Genomic DNA, 26,073 nt, shown 5'->3' on the forward strand with positions numbered 1-26,073 from the left:
CTCACTCTCCCTCCCTTCATGACTCTCCCCCTGCCTCCCTCATTCTCCCCTCTCTCCCTCCCTCATTCTCCCTCTCCCTCCCTCACTCTCCCTCCCTCCATACTTCATTCTCCCTCCCTCCCTCACTTTCCCCCTCTCGCTCCATCCCTCACACTCACCGTCTCCCTCTCCCTGCATCCCTCACCCTCTCTCCCTCCCTCACTCACCCTCTCTCCTCCCTAACTCTCCCCCTCTCCCTCCGTCACTCCCTCTCCTCTCACTCTCATCCTCCCTCCCTCACTCTCCCCTCTACCTCTCACTCACTACCCCTCCCTCCCTCAACCTCTGCTCGCTCCCTCACTCTAACCCTGTCCTTCCCTCCCTCACTCGCCCAGCCTCCATACCTCACTCTATCTCCCTCCATTTCCCTCTCTCCCTCCCTCCCTCACGCTCCTCGTCTCCCTTACTCTCCCCATCTCCCTCCCTCACTCTCCCCCTCCCTCCCTCACTCTCCCTCTCACTCCCCTCTCCCTCACTCTCCCTCCCACCCTCACTCTCCGATCTCCCTCCCTCCCTCACTCTCCACCTCTCCCTCCCTCACTCTCCCCCTCTCCTTCTATCCCTCACTCTCCCCTCGCTCCCTCACTCTCCCCCTCTCCTTCCCTCACTCCCATCTCCCCCACCCCCTCTCTGAGACCATGGACCGTCACATGTCCCCTGACCATATCCCCCCCCCCCCGAGAACATGGACCGTCACACGTCCCCTGACCGTGTCCCACCCCATCTCTGAGACCACGGACCATCACACATCCCCTGACCGTGTCCCACCCCCTCTCTGAGACCACGGACCATCACACGTCCCCTGATCGTGTCCCATCCCTCTCTGAGACCACGGACCAACACACGTCCCCTGACTGTGTCCCACCCCCTCTCTGAGACCACGGACCATCACACGTCCCCTGATCGTGTCCCATCCCTCTCTGAGACCACGGACCAACACACGTCCCCTGACTGTGTCCCACACCCTCTCTGAGACCACGGACCATCACACGTCCCCTGATCGTCCCCCACCCTTCTCTGAGACCACGGACCATCACACGTCCCCTGATCGTGTCCCACCCCCTCTCTGAGACCACGGACCTTCACACGTCCCCTGACCGTCTCCCACCCCTCTCTGAGACCACGGACCATCACACGTCCCCTGACCGTCCCCCACCCCTCTCTGAGACCTCGGACCGTCACACGTCCCCTGACCGTGTCCCAGTCCCGGGGTCAGACACAGAGAGGAGCTGTGCTGACTGAACTGGGAGAAATCGAGGCAAAACTACTGGATAAAGTTCGTGGAATACTTTGGAGGTGGCTCTAAATGTCTCTTGGACAACCGAGTGAGTGACGGTGCTGGTGTGGAAACTCGGTGTGGAGTTTTACTGGCGGTTTGGGCTGGGTTTGTTGGCGGCTGCTAACTGCGTAGCTCCCAGCTGCGGCCGCTGGCAACTCGCCAGGAAGCCGGTTCGCTCCAAAACCGGAGGCAAACGCCGTCGTTCCCCCCCATTGACAGCGGGGCAACGTTCCTCCTCCATTGTTTTCCTGATTTTCGTCCGGTGTTGGTGCCGGAGCATCTGGAAGGACGTTTCGGCCTCTCCCGGCCTGGGTCTCTGCAAGTCCGACGGAGCCTTTCCTGGCGTCGAGCCAGCGAGGCACTGTCGACTGCAAACTTTCCCGGCCAGTTATTCGACTCGTTCCAGGACATCTAACCGGCACCGCTGTAGGATTCTCGGACTGGAAAGAGCGCCAACATGCCGGACCGGTCTCCAGGGAGTCGCGGGCCTTCAGGGAGTTACGCAAGGGCGGCTGCCTCCCCGGCCTCGGACAACGCCCTTTTTCGGTCGGTGAAGGTGGAACGTGGGGTGCAATGTATTTTGCGCCCTGGAATGACACTAGAAAAGTGTACGGAGGCAATGGAGGACCTTGTTGGGAAAGGTGGTATTCTGGCCACCGAGAAGGAGTTCGGAAAGGCGGTGTTTTATCTGGCGAATGAAGAGCTAGTGCACCGGGCCCTAAGCAGGGGAGTCACGGTAGACAACATCTTTTTACCTATGGAGCTGGTGACGGCCCCCACGCAACGTATCGTGCTTGGGCATGTTAAGCCTTTCATTCCAAATGAGGACTTGCTACCCCCACTGGCCCGTTTAGGGCAAGTAAGGTCAGAGATCACTGCCATCCGACACAAATTTAAGAGACGCACCCTCCGCACCGTAATCTCTTTCCGGCGTCAGGTTTTCATGCAGCTGGAAAGGGAGGACGATGTTGAGGGCCGGTTTACTGTCCGGCACGAGGGAGTGGATTATCAGGTGTACTGGAGCTCCGAGCGCCCGCGGTGCCATGCGTGCAGGGGGGTGGGGCACTTTCGGAGGGACTGTCCTGCCGCCCGGAACCCGAGGGAGCCCATTTCGGGCACCAGTGCCCCAGCTACCTCTGCCCCTGATCCTACTCCTGCGCGTGCGTCTGCGCCTGCATCTGATCCTGCCCCCGCCCGTGATCCTGCCCCAGCCCCTCACCCTGCCCCTGCCCCAACCCCTACCCCTACTCCTACGGTTGGGTCGGTCCCTGCTCCTCTCCCTGTGGTTCAGGTGGGGGACGGGGTGGAGTCTGTGCGGAGTAAGAAGGCAAAGGGGAAATCCAAACACAGTAAGAAGCGGGCCTTTGAGGCTGCAGAGCTCACGCCCATTTCGCCTGAAGTGGAGCGTGGGGCTCGGGGAGGTGCACAAGCAGACGGGGCGATGGAAACAGAAAGCGCCGCCCCATCGGTGAAGCCTGCACCTGTGTGCTCCTCCGGTGTGAAGAGGAGAAGGGAACGTTCCCGCAAGAGGGCAGGGGATGTAGATGCGGAGGAGTCCCAGGAAGGGGTGGGAATCCGGGTAGGGGTTGGTTCTAAACCTGAGTCGCCAGATGTAGCCACCAGTCCTGGGGAAGATGGTGTGGTTGTGCAAAAAGCTTGTGATAGCCCTGTTTGCACAAATGAGGCAGCCCTGGAGGCCTCCACCCAGGACCTACAAGTCAGCGCCTCTCTGGAGGCCAGTGTACCGAATAATGTAAGAGGAGACGAGACAAAGCTCTCTCATTCTCAGCACCAGGCTGCTTGTGAATCCCTTGGACCAAAGGTGCCAGGTTCCCCTTTATGCCTGCCCCCTGGGGAGGGCGTTTTTCTGTGCACGTCGACCCCAGCAATTAATGACTTGCAGGGAGTCCCTGGGGATTGTCCCTCCACTGTCGCAAATGTGGATGAGGCTGATGCGACGGTAGAGCGGGCAGGTAAGAGCGAGGTGCCCGCTGCACGGTATGGGTCACAAGCGCAGCCATCTTTTGGAACATGCGGGGAGGCCGATGGGGATTCTGTCTGCAGTGACGGGTTGGAGGGGGACTCTTTCGATAGTGAAATAATGGACATCCTCACCCCTCCTGAGAAGTCCCCATTGATACCTGTAGAGGAAATTAAGCATTTTATTCTCACCTCTGAGGGTGCCAAGCACCGGCCTCAACTAGCCTCGCTACGCTGGCCCAGCATGCCGAGGCTGGTGAGGTCCCTGCGAGTCATCCTCGGACGAAAGGGAAAGAGGAATGCGGTGGCGGGGAACGACAGACGGCAACTAAAATCTTTCCTAGATGACGTAGTAAGGGACATTAGAGGAGAAGCAGCCTCGCTCCTACGGGGGATGGTGGGTCACAGGGTGTCGCTGGTACCGCTCGAGCCCGGAAGGCAAAAAGTAACCTTGCTTTCTTTCCGGACAGTGTGGTGGAGGGCGCCTCCGCTCTCACCGAAATGGGCACAGCTGCTGAGACCTAGTGTGCTCCCGCCATGAAGCTTACCATAGCTAGTCTCAATGTAAACGGCAGCAGGGGTCCTCTTCGCAGGCATAACAATCTCTCAGCCCTCAGGGATGGGAGGTATATGGTGAGTTTCCTGCAGGAAACCCATACCATCCCTGGGGACGAGTCTGCTTGGCTCCTGGAGTGGCGGGGCGGGGTCTACATGAGCCACCTCAGCTCCATTTCTAGCGGGGTGGCGATCCTGTTGGCCCCGACCTTCCAGCCAGTAATTGAAAGAGTCCAGGACGTTGTGCCCGGCCGTCTGCTCCACCTGGTTGTGCGCCTGGATGGCGTACCATTGCATTTTATCAATGTGTATGCTCCCAGGCGCGGTGTGATGCAGACGCGCCTATTCTGCCAGCTGTCCACCCTACTGAGCTCCATCGATCCTGGGGATTGCGTCATCCTCGGGGGAGATTTCAATTGTACCCTCGAGGCGGAGGACCGTTCGGGCCTCCAACGCGACCCAGCATCGGCAAAAAAGTTAAAGGAGCTAGTCGGCTCCTTTGACTTGGTGGACAGCTGGCGGAATCTTCACCCCAACTCTAGCGCCTTCTCGAGAAGGTCTAGAGAAGGAGGTTCCAGGATAGACCGCATTTACATCTCTCGGGCCTACGTCTCCCGCGTGTCGGCATCCTCCATGCGGCCGGTGTCGTGCTCGGATCATCACCTTGTGTGGATGGAATTTATTCCACTACACCCTCGGGTGGGATCCGGGTATTGGCATTTTAACAACCGGCTGCTGGAGGACAGCCGATTCCGGGATTCGTTCCGAGCTTTCTGGGTCTCCTGGAAGGAGAGGCGGAGAGAGTTCTGCTCCCTACGGCTATGGTGGGATGTGGGCAAAGCCCACATCCGGTTTTTATGTTGGGAGTACACTAGGGGGTCGACAAAGAGGCGGAGCTCTGAGGTTGAGCGGCTTGAGAGAGCGTTGCTTGACCTGGAGTCCCGCCTCGGTCCGACCGCTGGAGACCAGCAGCTGTGGCAGGAATACCAGGAGAAGAAGGACGCACTAAGGAACCTGCAGCTCCAGCAGTCCCGAGGTGCGTACGTGAGGTCACGGATCCAAATGCTGCAGGATTTGGACCGTGGCTCACCCTTCTTCTACTCGTTGGAAAGGTGGCGGGGAGTTCAAAAGCAGCTAGTGGAGCTGCTGGCTGCTGATGGCTCCTCCATCACGGACCCTGATGGAATTAACAACGAGGTCCGTTCATTCTATCGGTCCTTATTCTCGCCTGATCCGTCAAATGCGGAGGCGTGTAATGAGGTCTGGGAGGATTTGCCGAAGGTCAGCCCAGAGGACGCAGTGCGTCTGGATGCCCCCCTGACTCGGGAGGAGCTGTCCACTGCCCTTCGGCAACTCCGGAGGGGCAAGTCCCCTGGTTTGGATGGACTGAGTGTTGAGTTTTATCAGGGTTTTTGGGATGTCCTGGGGGATGATTACAGCCTTGTCCTAGGGGAGAGCCTAGCCACCGGAGAAATGCCCCTCTCATGGCGGAGAGCTGTTGTGGTCCTACTGCCCAAGAAGGGAGACCTCCGCCTGCTAAAGAACTGGCGGCCGGTCTCCCTCTTGTGCGTGGACTACAAGATCTTCGCCCGGGCAATGGCCAACCGTCTGGGTTCGGTAATTGGACAGGTGGTCCATCCTGACCAATCTTATACAGTCCCGGGCCGCTCCATCCAGGACAATGTCCACCTAGTACGGGACCTGATCCACCTACTCCAGGAGACTGGGACCCCGGCAGCGTTTCTTTCTCTTGACCAGGAGAAGGCTTTTGACCGGGTGGACCACAGTTTCCTGGTGGGCACCCTGCAGGCTTTTGGGCTCGGACCACACTTTGTGGCCCAAGTTCGGCTCCTGTACTCTGCCGCAGAGTGCCTAGTTAAGATTAACGGATCATTGACAGGACCTATCCACTTCCGAAGAGGAGTGCGTCAAGGGTGACCCATGTCCGGTCAACTGTGTGCGATCTGTGTCGAGCCATTCCTCAGCCTTCTTTGGCGAAGGCTGACAGGTCTGGTTCTGCGCGAACCGGACATGGGGGTCGTCCTCTCGGCCTACGCCGATGATGTACTCCTCATGATGACAGACCCCTGTGACCTGCGGAGGATGCGCGAGTGCCAAGATGTTTTCTCGGCGGCATCCTCTGCCAGGATCAACTGGGCGAAATGTTCCGGACTCTTAGTAGGCCAGTGGCAGGTGGACTCCCTGCCGGAGGAGATGAGAGCTTTTGAGTGGAGCACCAGACGTCTTCTCTATCTGGGAGTCTACTTGAGTCCTTCTGGGGAGACCTGGCTGGCGAACTGGCAGGACCTGGAGACAAAGGTCATGGCCCGGCTAGGGCGCTGGTCAGGCCTTCTCAGGGTGCTTTCCTATCGAGGCAGGGTGGTGGACATAAACCAGCTGGTGGCCTCCATGTTGTGGTACCGAATGGTCACCTTGGCCCCCCCCTGCCCCTTTTGTCGCAAGAATGCTGAGGAAGCTAGTGGACTTCTTCTGGGGAAACAGGAAGCACTGGGTCGCTGCAGCGGTTCTGAGTCTCCCAGAAGGAGAGGGCGGACAGTCGCTGGTGTGTGTACGCACACGACTGGTGGCTCTCCGCCTCAGGACGCTGCAGAGATTCCTGTACGCCGAGCACCCTCCCAGGTGGCACATGTTGGCGACTTTCTTCCTCCGGAGGGGCTACTGTCTTGCCGAAGATATGCAGCTACCACCGGCGGGCGTCAGCCGTGCTGCTTTGCAGAGGCTGCCCGGCTTCTATCAGGACCTACTGAGAGTCTGGAACATGGTTGCCTCAGGCCGGGAATCCCCTCCTCTGGCAGAGGGCGGGGTCCTGGCCGACCCTTGCCCTGTCTCAACGGATGTCAGTGCGGCTCAGGTGTGTGGAACGACTCGGGCTGAGCTGCTCGTCGGGCCCAGGCCCCGCAGCCTTACCCGAGAGACGAATCCACACAACTTGAGCCGTCTTTCATCAACACCCACAATCCCATTCAGGGATGCAGGCAGGAGGTACCTTTATGGGCTGCTGCTCCACACCCTCCACTTCCTAGCATTTGTCCACCGTCCCGACACGCCATGGCGGTCGGTCTTTCCACCTGGAGGTGAGGGGGGTCCCCAGTGGAAGTCCCTCAACAAGGGAGTCCTTCCCATGCACCTTGGGGATCTCGGCTGGAGGGTGCTGCATAAAGCGGTGCCCTGCAATAAGTTCTTTAGTTTGTACACGGATCTCCCAGCCGCGTGTCACTTCTGCGGGCTGGAGGAGACCGTGTACCATATGTACGTGGAGTGTGTGAGACTGCAGCCCCTTTTCGCGTATTTGCGTGGGCTGCTTCTCGCCTTCTGGTTGCATTTCAGTCCCACCCTATTCATATATGGTCATCCATATGAGGGGGGCACAGAGGGATGAGGATGTCCTTGTCAACTTGCTCCTGGGGCTGGCGAAAATTGCCATCCGTGGCTCCTGGAAAAGGGTGGCAGGAGGTTCTCCCCGGGCGGACTGCCTGGCTATGTTTAGGGGGTATGTTCGAGCCCGGGTGAACATTGAAAAGGAATACGCGCAGTCCACAGCGACCGTCGAGATGTTCCGGGACCGTTGGGCTCCGCGGGGTGTAAATGCCATCATTGATGAGGATGGCAATATATTGGTTTAACATGTATTGTTTGTTTGTAGTGTAGTAAATATGTTAGTCACTGGTTTTGTAAATATTGTATAGCACGGACATTTGTAATAAAGTTAAAAAAAAAAGAGGGTCAGACACAGAGAGGAGCTGTGCTGACTGAGCTGGGAGAAATCGAGGCAAAACTACTGGATAAAGTTCGTGGAATACTTTGGAGGTGGCTCTAAAAGTCTCTTGGACAACTGAGTGAGTGACGGCGCTGGTGTGGAAACTCGGTGTGGAGTTTTACTGGCGGTTTGGGCTGGGTTTGTTGGCGGCTGCTAACTGCGTAGCTCCCAGCTGCGGCCGCTGGCAACTCTCCAGGAAGCTGGTTCGCTCCAAAACCGGAGGCAAACGCCGTCGTCCCCCCCACCCCATTAACATCGGGGCAACATTCCTCCTCCATTGTTTTCCTGATTTTCGTCCGGTGTTGGTGCCGGAGCATCTGGAAGGACGTTTCGGCCCCTCCCGGCCTGGGTCTCTGCAAGTCCGACGGAGCCTTTCCTGGAGTCGAGCCAGCGAGGAACTGTCGACTGCAAACTTTCACGGCCAGTTATTCGACTCGTTCCAGGACTTCTAACCGGCACCGCTGTAGGATTCTCGGACTGGAAAGAGCGCCAGCATGCCGGACCGGTCTCCAGGGAGTCGCGGGCCTTCGGGGAGTTACGCAAGGGCGGCTGCCTCCCCGGCCTCGGACAACGCCCTGTTTCGGTCGGTGAAGGTGGAACGTGGGGTGCAATATATTTTGCGCCCTGGAATGACACTAGAAAAGTGCACAGAGGCAATGGAGGACCTTGTTGGGAAAGGTGGTATTCTGGCCACCGAGAAGGAGTTCGGAAAGGCGGTGTTTTATCTGGCGAATGAAGAGCTAGTGCACCGGGCCCTAAGCAGGGGAGTCACGGTAGACAACATCTTTTTACCTATGGAGCTGGTGACGGCCCCCACGCAACATATCGTGCTTGGGCATGTTAAGCCTTTCATTCCAAATGAGGACTTGCTTCCCCCACTGGCCCGTTTAGGGCAAGTAAGGTCGGAGATCACTGCCATCCGACACAAATTTAAGAGACGCACCCTCCGCACCGTAATCTCTTTCCGGCGTCAGGTATTCATGCAGCTGGAAAGGGAGGACGATGTTGAGGGCCGGTTTACTGTCCGGCACGAGGGAGTGGATTATCAGGTGTACTGGAGCTCCGAGCGCCCGCGGTGCCATGCGTGCAGGGGGGTGGGGCACTTTCGGAGGGACTGTCCTGCCGCCCGGAACCCGAGGGAGCCCATTTCGGGCACCAGTGCCCCAGCTACCTCTGCCCCTGATCCTACTCCTGCACGTGCATCTGCGCCTGCATCTGACCCTGACCCTGCCCCCGCCCGTGATCCTGCCCCAGCCCCTCACCCTGCCCCTACCCCTACCCCTGTCCCTACTCCTACGGTTGGGTCGGTCCCTGCTCCTCTCCCTGTGGTTCAGGTTGGGGACGGGGTGGAGTCTGTGCGGAGTAAGAAGGCAAAGGGGAAATCCAAACACAGTAAGAAGCTGGCCTTTGAGGCTGCAGAGCTCACGCCCATTTCGCCTGAAGTGGAGCGTGGGGCTCGGGGAGGTGCGCAAGCAGACGGGGCGATGGAAACAGAAAGCGCCGCCCCATCGGTGAAGCCTGCACCTGTGTGCTCCTCCGGTGTGAAGAGGAGAAGGGAACGTTCCCGCAAGAGGGCAGGGGATGTAGATGCGGGGGAGTCCCAGGAAGGGGTGGGAATCCGGGTAGGGGTTGGTTCTAAACCTGAGTCCCCAGATGTAGCCACCAGTCCTGGGGTAGATGGTGTGGTTGTGCAAAAAGCTTGTCATAGCCCTGTTTGCACAAATGAGGCAGCCCTGGAGGCCTCCACCCAGGACCTACCAGTCAGCGCCTCTCTGGAGGCCAGTGTACCGAATAATGTAAGAGGAGACGAGACAAAGCTCTCTCATTCTCAGCACCAGGCTGCTTGTGAATCCCTTGGACCAAAGGTGCCGGGTTCCCCTCTATGCCTGCCCCCTGGGGAGGGCGTTTTTCTGTGCACATCAACCCCAGCAATTAATGACTTGCAGGGAATCCCTGGGGATTGTCCCTCCACTGTCGCAAATGTGGATGAGGCTGATGCGACGGTGAAGCGGGCAGGTAAGAGCAAGGTGCCCGCTGCGCGGTATGGGTCACAAGCGCTGCCATCTATTGGAACATGCGGGGAGGCCGATGGGGATTCTGTCTGCAGTGACGGGTTGGAGGAGGACTCTTTCGATAGTGAAATAATGGACATCCTCACCCCTCCTGAGAAGTCCCCATTGATACCTGTAGAGGAAATTAAGCATTTTATTCTCACCTCTGAGGGTGCCAAGCACCGGCCTCAACTAGCCTCGCTACACTGGCCCAGCATGCCGAGGCTGGTGAGGTCCCTGCGAGTCATCCTCGGACGAAAGGGAAAGGGAAAGAGGAATGCGGTGGCGGGGAACGACAGACGGCAACTAAAATCTTTCCTAGATGACCTAGTAAGGGATATTAGAGGGAGAAGCAGCCTCGCTCCTACGGGGGATCGTGGGTCACAGGGTGTCGCTGGTACCGCTCGAGCCCGAAAGGCAAAAAGTAACCTTGCTTTCTTTCCGGACAGTGTGGTGGAGGGCGCCTCCGCTCTCACCGAAATGGGCACAGCTGCTGAGACCTAGTGTGCTCCCGCCATGAAGCTTACCATAGCTAGTCTCAATGTAAACGGCAGCAGGGGTCCTCTTCGCAGGCATAACAATCTCTCAGCCCTCAGGGATGGGAGGTATACGGTGAGTTTCCTGCAGGAAACCCATACCATCCCTGAGGACGAGTCTGCTTGGCTCCTGGAGTGGCGGGGCGGGGTCTACATGAGCCACCTCAGCTCCATTTCTAGCGGGGTGGCGATCCTGTTGGCCCCGACCTTCCAGCCAGTAATTGAAAGAGTCCAGGACGTTGTGCCCGGCCGTCTGCTCCACCTGGTTGTGCGCCTGGATGGCGTACCATTGCATTTTATCAATGTGTATGCTCCCAGGCGCGGTGTGATGCAGACGCGCCTATTCTGCCAGCTGTCCACCCTACTGAGCTCCATCGATCCTGGGGATTGCGTCATCCTCGGGGGAGATTTCAATTGTACCCTCGAGGCGGAGGACCGTTCGGGCCTCCAACGCGACCCAGCTTCGGCAAAAAAGTTAAAGGAGCTAGTCGGCTCCTTTGACTTGGTGGACAGCTGGCGGAATCTTCACCCCAACTCTAGCGCCTTCTCGAGAAGGTCTAGAGAAGGAGGTTCCAGGATAGACCGCATTTACATCTCTCGGGCCTACGTCTCCCGCGTGTCGGCGTCCTCCATGCGGCCGGTGTCATGCTCGGATCATCACCTTGTGTGGATGGAATTTATTCCACTACACCCTCGGGTGGGATCCGGGTATTGGCATTTTAACAACCGGCTGCTGGAGGACAGCCGATTCCGGGATTCGTTCTGAGCTTTCTGGGTCTCCTGGAAGGAAAGGCGGAGAGAGTTCTGCGCCCTACGGCTATGGTGGGATGTGGGCAAAGCCCACATCCGGTTTTTATGTTGGGAGTACACTAGGGGGTCAACAAAGAGGCGGAGCTCTGAGGTTGAGCGGCTTGAGAGAGCGTTGCTTGACCTGGAGTCCCGCCTCGGTCCGACCGCTGGAGACCAGCAGCTGTGGCAGGAATACCAGGAGAAGAAGGACGCACTAAGGAACCTGCAGCTCCAGCAGTCCCGAGGTGCGTACGTGAGGTCACGGATCCAAATGCTGCAGGATTTGGACCGTGGCTCACCCTTCTTCTACTCGTTGGAAAGGTGGCGGGGAGTTCAAAAGCAGCTAGTGGAGCTGCTGGCTGCCGATGGCTCCTCCATCACGGACCCTGATGGAATTAACAACGAGGTCCGTTCATTCTATCGGTCCTTATTCTCGCCTGATCTGTCAAATGCGGAGGCGTGTAATGAGGTCTGGAAGGATTTGCCTAAGGTCAGCCCAGAGGACGCAGTGCGTCTGGATGCCCCCCTGACTCGGGAGGAGCTGTCCACTGCCCTTCGGCAACTCCGGAGGGGCAAGTCCCCTGGTTTGGATGGACTGAGTGTTGAGTTTTATCAGGCTTTTTGGGATGTCCTGGGGGATGATTACAGCCTTGTCCTAGGGGAGAGCCTAGCCACCGGAGAAATGCCCCTCTCATGGCGGAGAGCTGTTGTGGTCCTACTGCCCAAGAAGGGAGACCTCCGCCTGCTAAAGAACTGGCGGCCGGTCTCCCTCTTGTGCGTGGACTACAAGATCTTCGCCCGGGCAATGGCCAACCGTCTGGGTTCGGTAATTGGACAGGTGGTCCATCCTGACCAATCTTACACAGTCCCGGGCCGCTCCATCCAGGACAATGTCCACCTAGTACGGGACCTGATCCACCTACTCCAGGAGACTGGGACCCCGGCAGCGTTTCTTTCTCTTGACCAGGAGAAGGCTTTTGACCGGGTGGACCACAGTTTCCTGGTGGGCACCCTGCAGGCTTTTGGGCTCGGACCACACTTTGTGGCCCAAGTTCGGCTCCTGTACTCTGCCGCAGAGTGCCTAGTTAAGATTAACGGATCATTGACAGGACCTATCCACTTCCGAAGAGGAGTGCGTCAAGGGTGCCCCATGTCCGGTCAACTGTATGCGATCTGTGTCGAGCCATTCCTCAGCCTTCTTCGGCGAAGGCTGACAGGTCTGGTTCTGCGCGAACCGGACATGGGGGTCGTCCTCTCGGCCTACGCCGATAACGTACTCCTCATGATGACAGACCCCTGTGACCTGCGGAGGATGCGCGAGTGCCAAGATGTTTTCTCGGCGGCATCCTCCGCCAGGATCAACTGGGCGAAATGTTCCGGACTCTTAGTAGGCCAGTGGCAGGTGGACTCCCTGCCGGAGGAGATGAGAGCTTTTGAGTGGAGCACCAGACGTCTTCTCTATCTGGGAGTCTACCTGAGTCCTTCTGGGGAGACCTGGCTGGCGAACTGGCAGGACCTGGAGACAAAGGTCATGGCCCGCCTAGGGCGCTGGTCAGGCCTTCTCAGGGTGCTTTCCTATCGAGGCAGGGTGGTGGTCATAAACCAGCTGGTGGCCTCCATGTTGTGGTACCGGATGGTCACCTTCGCCCCCCCCGCCCCTTTTGTCGCAAGAATGCAGAGGAAGCTAGTGGACTTCTTCTGGGGAAACAGGAAGCACTGGGTCTCTGCAGCAGTTCTGAGTCTCCCAGAAGGAGAGGGCGGACAGTCGCTGGTGTGTGTACGCACACGACTGGCGGCTCTCCGCCTCAGGACTCTGCAGAGATTCCTGTACGCCGAGCACCCTCCCAGGTGGTACGTGTTGGCGACTTTCTTCCTCCGGAGGGGCTGCAGTCTTGCCGAAGATATGCAGCTACCACCGGCGGGCGTCAGCCGTGCTGCTTTGCAGAGGCTGCCCGGCTTCTATCAGGACCTACTGAGAGTCTGGAACATGGTTGCCTCAGGCCGGGAATCCCCTCTTCTGGCAGAGAGCGGGGTCCTGGCCGACCCTTGCCCTGTCTCAATGGATGTCAGTGCAGCTCAGGTGTGTGGAACGACTCGGGCTGAGCTGCTCGTCGGGCCCAGGCCCCGCAGCCTTACCCGAGAGACGAATCCACACAACTTGAGCCGTCTTTCATCAACACCCACAATCCCATTTAGGGATGCAGGCAGGAGGTACCTTTATGGGCTGCTGCTCCACACCCTCCACTTCCTAGCATTTGTCCACCGTCCCAACACGCCATGGCGGTCGGTCTTTCCACCTGGAGGTGAGGGGGGTCCCCAATGGAAGTCCCTCTACAAGGGAGTCCTTCCCATGCACCTTGGGGATCTCGGCTGGAGGGTGCTGCATAAAGTGGTGCCCTGCAATAAGTTCTTTAGTTTGTACACGGAGCTCCCAGCCGCGTGTCACTTCTGCGGGCTGGAGGAGACCGTGTACCATATGTACGTGGAGTGTGTGAGGCTGCAGCCCCTTTTCGCGTATTTGCGTGGGCTGCTTCTCGCCTTCTGGTTGCACTTCAGTCCCACCCTATTCATATATGGTCATCCAGTAAGGAGGGGGGCACAGAGGGATGAGGATGTCCTTGTCAACTTGCTCCTGGGGCTGGCGAAAATTACCATCCGTGGCTCCTGGAAAAGGGTGGCAGGAGGTTCTCCCCAGGCGGACTGCCTGGCTATGTTTAGGGGGTATGTTTGTGCCCGGGTGAATATTGAAAAGGAATACGCACAGTCCACGGCGACCGTCGAGATGTTCCGGGACCGTTGGGCTCCGCGGGGTGTAAATGCCATCATTGATGAGGATGACAATATATTGGTTTAACATGTATTGACCGTTTGTAGTGTAGTAAATGTGTTAGCCACTGGGTTTGTAAATATTGTATAGCACCGACATTTGTAATAAAGAATTTTGTATAAAAAAAAAGAGACCATGGACCGTCACACGTCCCCAGACCATGTCCCATCCCTCTCTGAGACCACGGACCATCACACGTACCCTGACTGTGTCTCATCCCTCTCTGAGACCACGGACCATCACACGTCCCCTGACTGTGTCCCACCCCCTCTCTGAGACCACGGACCATCACACGTCCCCTGACCGTGTCCCGTCCCTCTCTGAGACCACGGACCGTCACACGTCCCCTGACCGTGTCCCGCCTCCCCCACCCCATCTCTGAGACCACAGACCTTCACACGTCCCCTCACTGTGTCCCACCCCCTCTCTGTGACCACAGACCATCACATGTCCCCTGACCGTGTCCCACCCCCTCCCTGAGTCCACAGACCATTATGACCAGGATGGATTAGAGGACTCGTCTAGGGAGGCTATTTGGACGTAATTGAGGAATGGAAAAGATTTAGTAACGCTTATAGGGGTGTATTATAGACCACCTAATGGGGAGCGAGAATTGGAGGAGCACATTTGTAAGGAGATAGCAGATGTCTGTACTAAGCACATTGTTGTGATTGTGGGAGATTTTAATTTTCCACCCATAGACTGGGAACCCATTCTGTAAAAGGGCTGGATGGTTTGGAGTTTGTAAAATGTGTGCAAGATAGTTTTTTGCAGTAATACATAGAGGTACCAACTAGAGACGGGGCAGTGTTGGATCTCCTGTTAGGGAATGAGATAAGTCAGGTGACAGAGGTATGTGTTGGGGAGCACTTCAGGTCCAGTGATCACAATGCCATTAGTTTCAATATAATTGACACAACAATTGTAGGTCATATCTCGGGTAATGATGAGTTTGAGTACAGAGAGGAGATTAAGAACCTGGTGGCATGGTGCAAAAACAATAACCTATCCCTCAATGTCAGCGAGACGAAGGAACTGGTTGTTGATTTCAGAAGGAGTAGCGGACCGCACGACCCAATTTACATCGGTGGTGCGCAAGTGGAAAAGGTCAAAAGCTTTAAGTTCCTTGGGGTCAATATCACAAATCACCTGAATTGGTCCAACCAAGCAGAGTTCACTGCCAAGAATGCCCACCAGCGCCTTTACTTCCTGAGAAAACTAAAGAAATTTGACCTGTCCCCTAAAACCCTCACTAATTTTTATAGATGCACCATAGAAAGCATTCTTCTAGGGTGCATCACAACCTGGTATGGAAGTTGTCCTGTCCAAGACCGAAAGAAGCTGCAGAAGATCATGAACACAGTGCAGCACATCACACAAACCAATTTTCCGTCCGTGGACTCACTTTACACCGCACGCTGTCGGAGCAGTGCTGCCAGGATGGTCAAGGACACGACCCACCCAGCCAACAGACTCTTCGTCCCTCTTCCCTCTGGGAGAAGGTTCAGGAGCTTGAAGACTCGTACGGCCAGGTTTGGGAACAGCTTCTTTCCAACTGTGATAAGACTGCTGAACGGATCCTGACTGGATCTGGGCTGTACCCTCCAAATACCCAGACCTGCCTCTCGGTTTTTTTGCACTACGTTACTTTCTATTTTTCTATTTTCTATTTATGATTTATAATTTAAATTATTAATATTTACTTATTTTAACTATTTTTAATATTTATAATACTTAGTATCTATAATCCAGGGAGTGTGAAGCGCAGAATCAAATATCGCTGTGATGACTGTACGTTCTAGTACCAATTGTTTGGCGACAATAATGTATAAAGTATAAAGTAATTATGGAGAAGGATAGGACTGGACCCAGGGTTGAGATTTGTGATTGGAGAAAGGCTAACTTTGAGGAGGTGCAAAAGGATTTAGAAGGAGTGGATTGGGAAGGATGTAATATAGAAATGGAGGTCATTTAAAGGTGAAATTTTGAGGGTACAGAATCTTTAAGTTCCTGTTAGGTTGAAAGGAACGGTTAAAAGTTTGAGAGAGCCATGGTTTTCAAGGGATATTGGAAACTTGGTTCGGAAAAAGAGAGAGATCTACAATAAATATAGACAGCTTGGAGTAAGTGAGGTGCTCGAGGAATATAAAGAATGTAAAAAGAATCTTAAGAAAGAAATTAAAAAAGCTAAAAGATATGAGGTTGCTTTGGCAAGTCAGACGAAAATAAATCCAAAGGGTTTCTAAAGTTATATTAATAGCAAAAGAATAGTGAGGGATAAAATTGGTCCCTTAGAGAATCAGAGTGGATGGCTATGTGCGGAGTCAAAAGAGATGGGGAGATTTTGAACAATTTCTTTTCTTCGGTATTCACTAAGGAGAAGGATATTGAATTGTGTAAGGTCAGGGAAACAAGTAGGGTAGTTATGGAAACTAAGATGATTAAGGAAGAGAAAGTACCGGCACTTTTAAGGAATATAAAAATGGATAAGTCTCCGGGTCCTGACAGGATATTCCCTAGGACCTTGAGGGAAGTTAGTGTAGAAATAGCATGGGCTCTAACAGAAATATTACAAATGTCATTAGAAACGGGGATGGTGCTGGAGGATTGATGTATTGCTCACATTGTTCCATTGTTTAAAAAGGGTTCTAAGAGTAAACCTAGCAATTATCAGCCTGTGAGTTTGACATCAGTGGTGGGTAAATTGATGGAAAGTATTCTTAGAGATGGTATTTATAATTATGTGGATAGACAGGGTCTGATTAGGAATAGTCAACATGGACTTGTGCGTAGAAAGTCATGTTTGACAAATCTTATTGAATTTCTTGAAGAGGTTACTAGGAAAGTTGACGAGGGTAAAGCGGTGGATGTTGTCTATGTGGACTTTAGGAAGACCTTTGACAAGATTCCACATGGAAGGTTAGTTAGGAAGGTTCAATGGTTAAGTATTAATATTGAAGTAGTAAAATGGATGGATTCAGTGGTGGCTGGATGGGAGACGCCAGAGAGTTGTGGTGGATAACTGTTTGTCAGATTGGAGGCTGGTGACTAGTGGTGTGCCTCAGGGATCTGTACTGGGTCCAGTGTTGTTTGTCATATGCATTAATGATCTGGATGATGCGGTGGTAAATTGGATTAGTAAGTATGCAGATGATACTAAGATAGGCGGAGTTTGGATAATGAAGTAGGTTTTCAAAGTTTGCAGAGAGATTTAGGCTAGTTAGAAGAGTGGACTGAAAGACGGCAGATGGAGTTTAATGCTGATAAATGTGAGGTGCTACATTTTGGTAGGACTAATGAAAATAGGACCTACATGGTAAGTGGTAGGGTATTGAAGAATGCAGTAGAACAGAGGGATCTAGGAATAATGGCGCATAGTTCCCCGAAGGTGGAATCTCATGTGGATAGGGTGGTGAAGAAAGCTTTTGGTATGCTGGCCTTTATAAATCAGAGCATTGAGTATAGGAGTTGGGACGTAATGTTGGAATTGTACAAGGCATTGGTAAGGCCAAATTTGGAGTATTGTGTACAGTTCTGGTCACCAAATTATTGGAAAGATGTCAACAAAATTGAGAGAGTACAGAGAAGATTGACGAGAATGTTACCTGGGTTTTATCTCCTAAGTTACAGAGAAAGTTTGAACAGGTTGGGTCTTTATTCTTTGGAGTGTAGAAGGTTGAGGGGGGACTTGGTAGAGGTATGTAAAATTATGAGGGGGATAGATAGAGTTGACGTGGATAGGCTTTTTCCATTGAGAGTGGGGGAAGATTCAAACAAGAGGACATGAGTTGAGACTTAAAGGGCAAAAGTTTAGGGGTAACATGAGGAGTAACTTCTTTACTCAGAGAGTGGTAGCTGTGTGGAACGAGCTTCCAGCAGAAGTGGTTGAGGCAGGTTCGATGTTGTCATTTAAAGTTAAATTGGGTAGCTATATGGACAGGAAAGGAATGGAGGGTTATGGGCTGAGTGCAGGTCGGTGGGACTGGGTAAGAGTAAGAGTTTGGCACAGACTAGAAGGGCCCAGATGGCCTGTTTCCGTGCTGTAATTGTTATATGGTTATTATATGTTCCTGAACTTGGTGGTGTGAGTCCTGAAGCTCCTGTACCGCCTTCCTGATGGTTGAGGGGTAACAACTGCTCCTGTATCTCCTTCCTGATTGTAGCAATAAGGGTGGGGGAGGGGTCCCTGATGATGGATGCTGCTTTCCTGTGACAGCATTTCATGTAGATGTGCTCAATAGTGGGGAGGGTGTTACCCATGATGGACTGGGCCATCTCCATTACTTCCTGTAGGATTTTTATTTCAAGGGCATTGGTGTTTCAATACCAGGCCATGATGCAGCCAATCAATATACTCTCCACTACACATCGATAGAAGTTTGTCAGAGTTTTAGATAGTTTGTATTTCAGCTATTCTAAGCAAAATATGTAAATGCTGTAAATCTAATAAAAAAATATAAAATGTTCAAAATACTCAGCAGGTCGGGCAGCATCTATGTTGAGAGATAAAGAGGTTATCTCGCCAGTTGAGCGACACAGTTGAGGAAATCAGCCGGTCAGGCAGTGTCTATGATGAGAGATAAAGGGGTTATCCAGCTGACTGGGTGACACAGTTGAGGCACTCAGCTGGTCTGGCAGTATCTATGGGTCTATGGAGGGGAATAAACAGTCCAGGTTTTGGGCCAACCTCCAAGAGGACCACAACCCTGTCATAGGGTTTGGCGGCTTGCGTGCCTCAATGACCTGGAGAACGACGTTGTCTGGAGACAGGGCCTTGTGTTTCGGCTTTTGGCAGGGTCACCCATGCCATACTGGTCAAAGGGTAAGGCCAGACTAAGAGTGGTCCGCCAGTCCCCAAATTCGAGGGTTCAGCTCAGGGCTGACAAACCTGAGTGGTAAAGCAAAATTGTTATGGGAACAGCGATGAAGAGTCCTTCTACACAGACAGAGATGGAGGACCGTCAATGCTGCTCTCAGCGCCAGTGGTGTAACAGGCAGTGAGTAAATAGGTTTTGTTCAGAGACCCTTCACTATTCATCCGCCATTTTGTGTGTGTCCTTCAAGATTTCCAGCAACTGCAGAATCCCCGTGTTTCTGATTTCACTAGTTGAGGAACTTCTGTCAAAGTCAAAGTCCAAAGTGAATTTATTATCTAAGTACCTATCTGTCGCCATGTCTCGTACTACCTTGAGGTTCATTTTCTTGCAGGCATTTACAGGAAAATAAAGAAATACCATCGAGTTTATGAAAAGCTGTAAATAGCACAGACTGACAAACAACCGATGTGCAAAAGAGGGCATACTGCGCAAATATAAAAAGTAAAGAAGTAATACTGAACATGAGTTGTAGAGTCCTTGAAAGTGAGTCTGTGGGTTGTGGAATCAGTTCGGTGTTGAGGCAGGTGAAGTTATCCACACTGGTTCAGCAGCCTGATGTTTATAATGTGATTGAACCTGGCAGGGTGGGACCTCAGGCTCCTGTGCCTCCTGCCCGATACTTTGGTCAAAACATTTGGAGTACTTTCAGCACCTGTTGCTTTTAGTTCTTCTGAACTCCTACCCGACATAAAGGCTGCACTGTGGGTGGGGTGTCAGCAGTCTGCTCGTCGAGGAGTGGGGATGGCATGGGAGACTAGAAGTGCAGCAACAGCACCAGAACGATCCCTTCAAAGTGTCATCGTTCAATGGTAGAATTGATTGTACTTCAGGAGGCTGTGGGTTTCAACGCTCATCAAGCAAAGGACTTAGTTTCCCTGTGGCACTGAGAGGCCTGTTGCCCTGTTGTGGGGCTTTTGGACAAAATGGGAAATGGAGATCCCATCTCCCCTTACAGCAGGGCATTATAGTGTATTTAATATTGGAGTAATGTTGTAAATATATTTTTGATTAAGCATTCTTCCTTGTTTACATAATCCATTACGGGTTATGCAAATGGCACACGTTATTACGCCACCGCATCACATGTGAGCGCCTCACAAAAGCAAAACGAAGTAGACACGTTTTCTCGCATATTTTTCTCTCGATTGATTTTTGAGTTACAAACATGACAGGCATAATCTTCTACCAACATTATTAAAAGGTGTTTTTTGAGTCCTTGGTATGTGATTGTTTTACAATCATAATCAGAACCAGATTTAATACCACTGATATATGTTGTAAAATATGTTGTTTTGTGATAGAAGTACATTGCAATGTATAAAATATACTATAAATAATAATAATATTGATAAGTACTTTATTGATCCGGAGTAGGAAATTCTTTCGTTGCAGCAGCAACATTTAAAAACACACTCATCAGTGTGCAGACTTAACTGATAATAAAGTACAGAATAATAATATACACAATAGTAATAAATTGCAATGAGGAATATATATCCTACTGTGCATCAGTCTTAGACACACAGAGCTTGGGTGCCTGAGATTTTTGCACGTACTACATTTGTCAACATGTAGCAGAGAGCAAGTTTGTAAATCTGGCAGGAGCACAAGATGTTGTGAATGGCCACGGGAGGGGTGTGGGACAAGTGGCAGAGGAGTGCCAGGAGCGGTGGGCAGTGCGGGTGCAGACACACCCAGCCCCGAGACACCAGGCAAGGTCATTTGCAGGGGTGGCGCTAAGGTGGTGCTAGCTGGGGCTATAGCCCCATCAGAAATTGCAATAGCCCCACCAAGACATTGACTGCAGCTGCTTTGCTTTCTCTGTATAGTTTTGAATACAGCTTGTTTCTCCAGTTGATGTAGTGAGACAGCGCCCCCAATTGCCATAGCACCCACGCAGCAATAAAGTTATAAACTCTGTCGGGTGCACTCTACACTTCTGCTTATCCGCTCGTTGTCACTGTCTCGCTGTCGCTGTCCTCAGATCAGTTCAGCTGATCTCAGGTCACTGGAGGTGGTGACGTCACTGACTCCATCCCGGCACAGACCCGTGGTCTCGCGAGACGAACTGATGCCACGCGCGCACGTGGTGCTTTTACACGCGATGGCGGGCCGGGCACGTGCACGGTTTTGGCGGGCGTGAGAAGTGGATGGATTTTTAGTCAGAAAACGAGCTCATCCAGAGGGATCAGCCTGAGCCGGTCTGAATTGAAAGTGAGATGCAGAAAGGAGTCAGTGGGGATGAGGACGACAGCAGTTCATCGGAGGAGGAGAGGGAGAGGAAATGGAGCGGGATTGGGAAGAGAAGGTGGATGAAGCCGCTGTCAGTCAGCCAGCAGCCTGAGGAAGGGCCCTTCGCAACAGTCTGGCGATCAGCAAAGGAGTTTGAATATTCACTCACAAAAGATGCTACGTTCTGCTTGGCGTGCAGGCATTTCCTGCGTGGAGGACATGGGCTCCATTCTGAGTCTCCGGTTACCGCAACTGGCGGAAAGCGACAGCAGCTTTCAAAACCCACCGTGTCAGTGCGGCCCATAAGTTTGCGATGGAGGCGCGGGCCGAATTCAGATTGAGAAAACAAGACGGTGCAAGACTGGGAAATATGCTTGATAAAGGACATGCAAAGATTGTCCAAGAAAATGGTGAGTATATGCGAGCAGTGGTTGGGTCTCTGCGCTGTACTGCGAGCCGAGGCGTTGTCCAGCGAGGACACCGGGAGAATGATGGATCTGGCAATAGGGGAAACTTCGCTGAGTTGCTCCCTGTAATTGGGAAGTTTGATTAGACTGCAGCTAAAAAAATAGAGGACAATCCTGGAAATGCAAACAACACCCATCACGATATCCGAAATGAAATTATGGGTATTATGGCAGATATGGTCAGACATCAAATACGTGCAGAAATTAAGGAGGCTGGATATTTTGCCGTCATGGTGGGTGAAAGTAAAGACTTGAGTAAAAAGGAGCAAATATCAGTGGTGGTGCGGTGTTTGAATAACGAAACAGTGCTTGAAGAATTCTTGCACTTCACTCCAGCTGAAGGGTTGGACGCAGAGTCGCTTCTTAAAGGCATCGAACAGACACTGGCCCGGCCGGTGTGTTATTGATGAGAACGCGTGTCTGGGTCAGTGTCGGTCCTCATGCGAACCGAGTTTCCCTCGCCTCAGACGCGTCAAAAACTACTTCAGGAACAGCAGCGGCGATGCTCGGAACAGCAACTTGGCTCTGTTGGCAGCAAGAAAAAATCTCCGGCGCTGCCACTGGTCATTTGATCCCAAACAATTGGTTTATTGATCATTACAGAATGTCCCTCTGGTGTTTCCCACTCCCTCCCCTCTCCCCCAATCATGATTCCCCTCTCCCGGTCCCCCCTTCCCACTCTCAGTCCACAGGAGACACCCGTATCAGGATCAGGTTTATCATCACTCCCATATGTCATGAAACCCTCCCTCCCTCTCCCTTTCTCTCTCTTCCTCCCTCTCACTCTCTCTTTCCCTCCCCTGTATCTCTCCCTCCCTCCTCCTCCCACTCACTCGCCACCTCTCTCACCCCCTTCTCCACTCACCTCTCCCCTACTCCTTTCTCACCCCCTCTCTCCCCTCCCCTACCCCTCTCCCTACCCCTTCTCCCCTCACTCTCTCCCTCTTCACCCCCTCTCTCCCCCTTCCTCCCTCCCTCCCTCTCTCTCCATGCCCTCACCCTCTGTTCCTCTCTCCATCCCTCCTCCTCCCTCTCCTCCCTCTCCCCCTCTCCCCATCTCCCTCCCCCTCTTTATATCCCTCCCCTCCCCTCCTCTTTATCTCTCTCTCTAACCCCTCCCCCTCCCTCTTTATATCACTCTTTATATCCCTCTCCCTCACTTCCTCTCCCTCCCCCTCCCCTCTTTATCTCTCCCTCTCCCTCTCTCTCTCTCCCCCCTCTCTACCCCCCCAACCTCCCTTTCTCACTCTCCCTCCCTCCCTCTCGCTCTCTTTCCCTCCCCTGTATCTCTCTCTCCCTCCCTCCTCCTCCCACTCACTCGCCACCTCTCACCCCCCTCTCCACTCTCCTCTCCCCCTTCCCTTTTGTCACACCCTCTCTCCCCTTCCCCTACCCCGCTCCCTTTCCCCCTCTCCCCCCCACTCTCCCTCTCCCCCCCCACTCCCTCCATCTCTCCCCCCACTCACCCTCTCCCCCTCCCTCTCTCTCACTCCCTCCATCTCTCCCTCCCTCTCCCCTCCTCTCCCCCCTCCCTGTCCCCCTCCCTCTACCCCCTCCCCTCCCCCACTTTATATCCCTCTGCCTCACTTCCTGTCCCTCCCTCCCTCTCCCTCCCCTCTCCTCTGCTATATCTCTCTCTCCCTCCCTCCATCCTTCCCCCTCTCCTCATCTCACCCTCCCCCCTCCCCTCTCCCCTCTACACCACCCTCTCCCTTTTTCCCTCCCTCCCTCTCCCTTTCTCTCTCTCTCCCTCCCTCTCACTCTCTTTCCCTCCCCCTCCTCTCCCCTGTTTCTCTCGCTCCCTCCCTCCTTCTCCCACTCACTTGCCACCTCTCTCACCCCCCTCTCCACTCACCTCTCCCTTACCCCTTTCTCACCCCCTCTCTCCCCTCCCCTAGCCCTCTCCCTTACCCCCTCTCCCCCTCACCCCTTGCCTTGCCCTGTCCACTAGCTCTCTCCCCCTTCCTCCCTCCCTCTCTTCGTCCGTCCTTCTCTCTCTCCCCCCTCTCTCCCCCCTCTCTCCCCCCTCTCTCCCCCCTCTCTCCCCCCTCTCTCCCCCCTCCTCTCTCCCCCTCTCCCCCTCCCCCTCCCTCAACCTACCTTTCTCACTCTCCCTCCCTCCCTCTCCCTTTCCCTCTCTCCCTCCCTCTCGCTCTCTTTCCCTCCCCTGTATCTCTCTCTCCCTCCCTCCCTCCCTCCTCCTCCCACTCACTCGCCACCTCTCTCACCCCCCTCTCCACTCTCCTCTCCCCCTTCCCTTTCTCACCTCCTTTCTCCCCTTCCCCTACCCCGCTCCCTTTCCCCCCTCTCTCCCCCACTTGCCCTCTCCCCTCCCTCTCTCTCACTCCCTCCATCTCTCCCTCCTATCGCATTATTCCTCTCCCCCCTCCCTCTCCCTCTCCCCTCCCCCACTCTTTATATCCCTCTCCCTCGCTACCTCCCCCTCTATATCTTTCCCCGTCCTCCCTCTCCCCCTCCGTATATCCCTTTCCCCCCCTCTCCCCCTCTTCATTTCAACTTCCCTCTCCCCTTCAACTTCCCTCTCCCCCTCCCATCTCTCCCACCCTCTTCCTCTCACCCTCCCTCTCCCTCTCGCCCTCCCTCTCCCATCCTTTTCTCTCCCTCCCTCTCTCCCTCTTTCTACCTCCCTCCCCAACTCTCTATCTGATTCGCTTCCTCTCCCTCTCACTCTCCCTCTGCCTCTCTCCTCCCTCCCTCTCCCCTCTACCCCCACTCCCTCCCTCTTTATATCCCTTCCCCTCGCTTCCTCTCCCTCTCCCTCTCTCCCACCCCCCCTCACCCTCTCTCTCTCCCGCTCCCTCCCTCCACTCTCCCCTCTCCCCTCCCCTCCTCCTCTCCCTCCTTTCAACTTCCCTCTCCCCCTCCCATCTCTCCCACCCATTTCCTCTCACCCTCCATCTCCCTCTCGCCCTCCCTCTCCCATCCTTCTCTCTCCCTCCCTCCTTCCCTCCCTCTCTCTTTCTACCTCCCTCCCCAACTCTCTGTCTGATTCTCTTCCCCTCCCTCCAACTCCCTCCCCTCCCCATCTCTCCTCTCCCTCACTCCCCCTCTCCTCCCCTCCCCTCCCCTCCCCTCCCCCTCTCCCACTTCTCCCTCCCTCTTTCTATCCCTCTGCCTTGCTTCCTGTCCCTCCCTCCCTCTCCCTCCCCTCCCCTCCCCACCCCTATATATCTCTCTCTCCCTCTCGCTCCCTCCATCCTTTCCCCTCTCCCCATCTCACCCTCCCCTCCCCACTCCCCTCTATGCCACCCTCTCCCTTTTTCCCTCCCTCCCTCTCCCTTTCTCTCTCTCCCTCTCCCTTTCTCTTTCTCCCTCCCTCTCACTCTTTCTCTTTCCCTCCCCCTCCTCTCCCCTGTTTCTCTCTCTCCCTCCCTCCTTTTCCCATTCACTTGCCACCTCTCTCACCCCCCTCCAGTCAGCTCTCCCTTACCCCTTTCTCACCCCCTCTCTCCCGTCCGCTAGCCCTCTCCCTTCCCCCCTCTCCCCCTCACCCCTCGCCCTCTCCACTAGCTCTCTCCCCCTTCCTCCCTCTCTTCGTCTGTCCTTCGCCCTCTCCCCCTCTCCCCCTCTCCCCCTCTCCCCCTCTCCCCCTCTCCCCTCTCCCCTCTCCCCCTCCCCCCTCCCCTCTCCCCCTCTCTCTCCCCTCTCTCTCCCCCCGTCTCCCCCTCCCTCCCCCTCCCCCTCCCCCCTCCATCTCTCTTCCTCCCCCCTCCCTCCTTTCAACTTCTCTCTCCCCCCTCTCCCTCTCTCCCTCCCTCCATCTCCCTCTTTCCCCATCCCCCAGCCTGAGAGAATTGCCCCTTGCAGCAAGAAATTGCCCTTTTTTACCCCGTATTTCTCTATTCATTGAGATACAGTGGGAAGTGGGCCGTTCCGACCCCACTGAGCCGCGCTGCCCTGCAACCCTCTGGATTTAACCCTGGCCCCATCACAGAACCACCCACCTACCCAGCGGTAGGTCTTTGGCAGTGCGGGAGGGAACCGGAGGGACACCCGCACGTCCACGGGGAGGAGACGGTACATCTCCTTACGGCAGCGGCGGGAATTGAACCCGCCGCCGGCGGCACTGTAATGCGCTGTGCTGACCACTACTCTACCTTGGTGGGAGGATGATTACCTGTCTCTGTTAGAATGTTCCCAGATGAACGGGGGGCGGGGGCGGGCGCGGGGGGGAAGAAAGAGGGAGAGGAAGAAAGAGAGGGAATGAGTGAGAGAGAGGGAGAAAGGGATAGGAATGGGAAGAGAGGGGGAGAGGGAGTGTGGGAGAGAGGGAGAAAGGCAGAGAGAGGGGAGAGGGAAATGGAGAGAGACGGGGAGAGAGGGAGTGAGGGAGAGGCAGGGAAAGAGAGAGAGAGAGAGAGAGACTCTGATCTCACATTACAGCACCTATGTTAAAGATGAAAGGTGACAGAACAATTTATTTAGTTCTAATGCCCTTATAGTGATTCTTCTCAACTACACACAACTTTCACCCCTCCCTCTTCACACCCACATTACTGACTTCCAGGTAACAAATACACATCAGCCCTGTCTTGTTTTCCATTTAGCTGTGCTTCATGCTTCTTAGGAACCCATTGTTTGGGGTTGCATTTTGAGTCTACTGTACAGTCCGTACTCAGATTGGCGGCTGCAGTCAGTTGCT

The sequence above is a fragment of the Mobula birostris genome, chromosome 10 (genome assembly GCF_030028105.1).
Source record: "Mobula birostris isolate sMobBir1 chromosome 10, sMobBir1.hap1, whole genome shotgun sequence".
NCBI lineage: Eukaryota > Metazoa > Chordata > Chondrichthyes > Myliobatiformes > Myliobatidae > Mobula > Mobula birostris.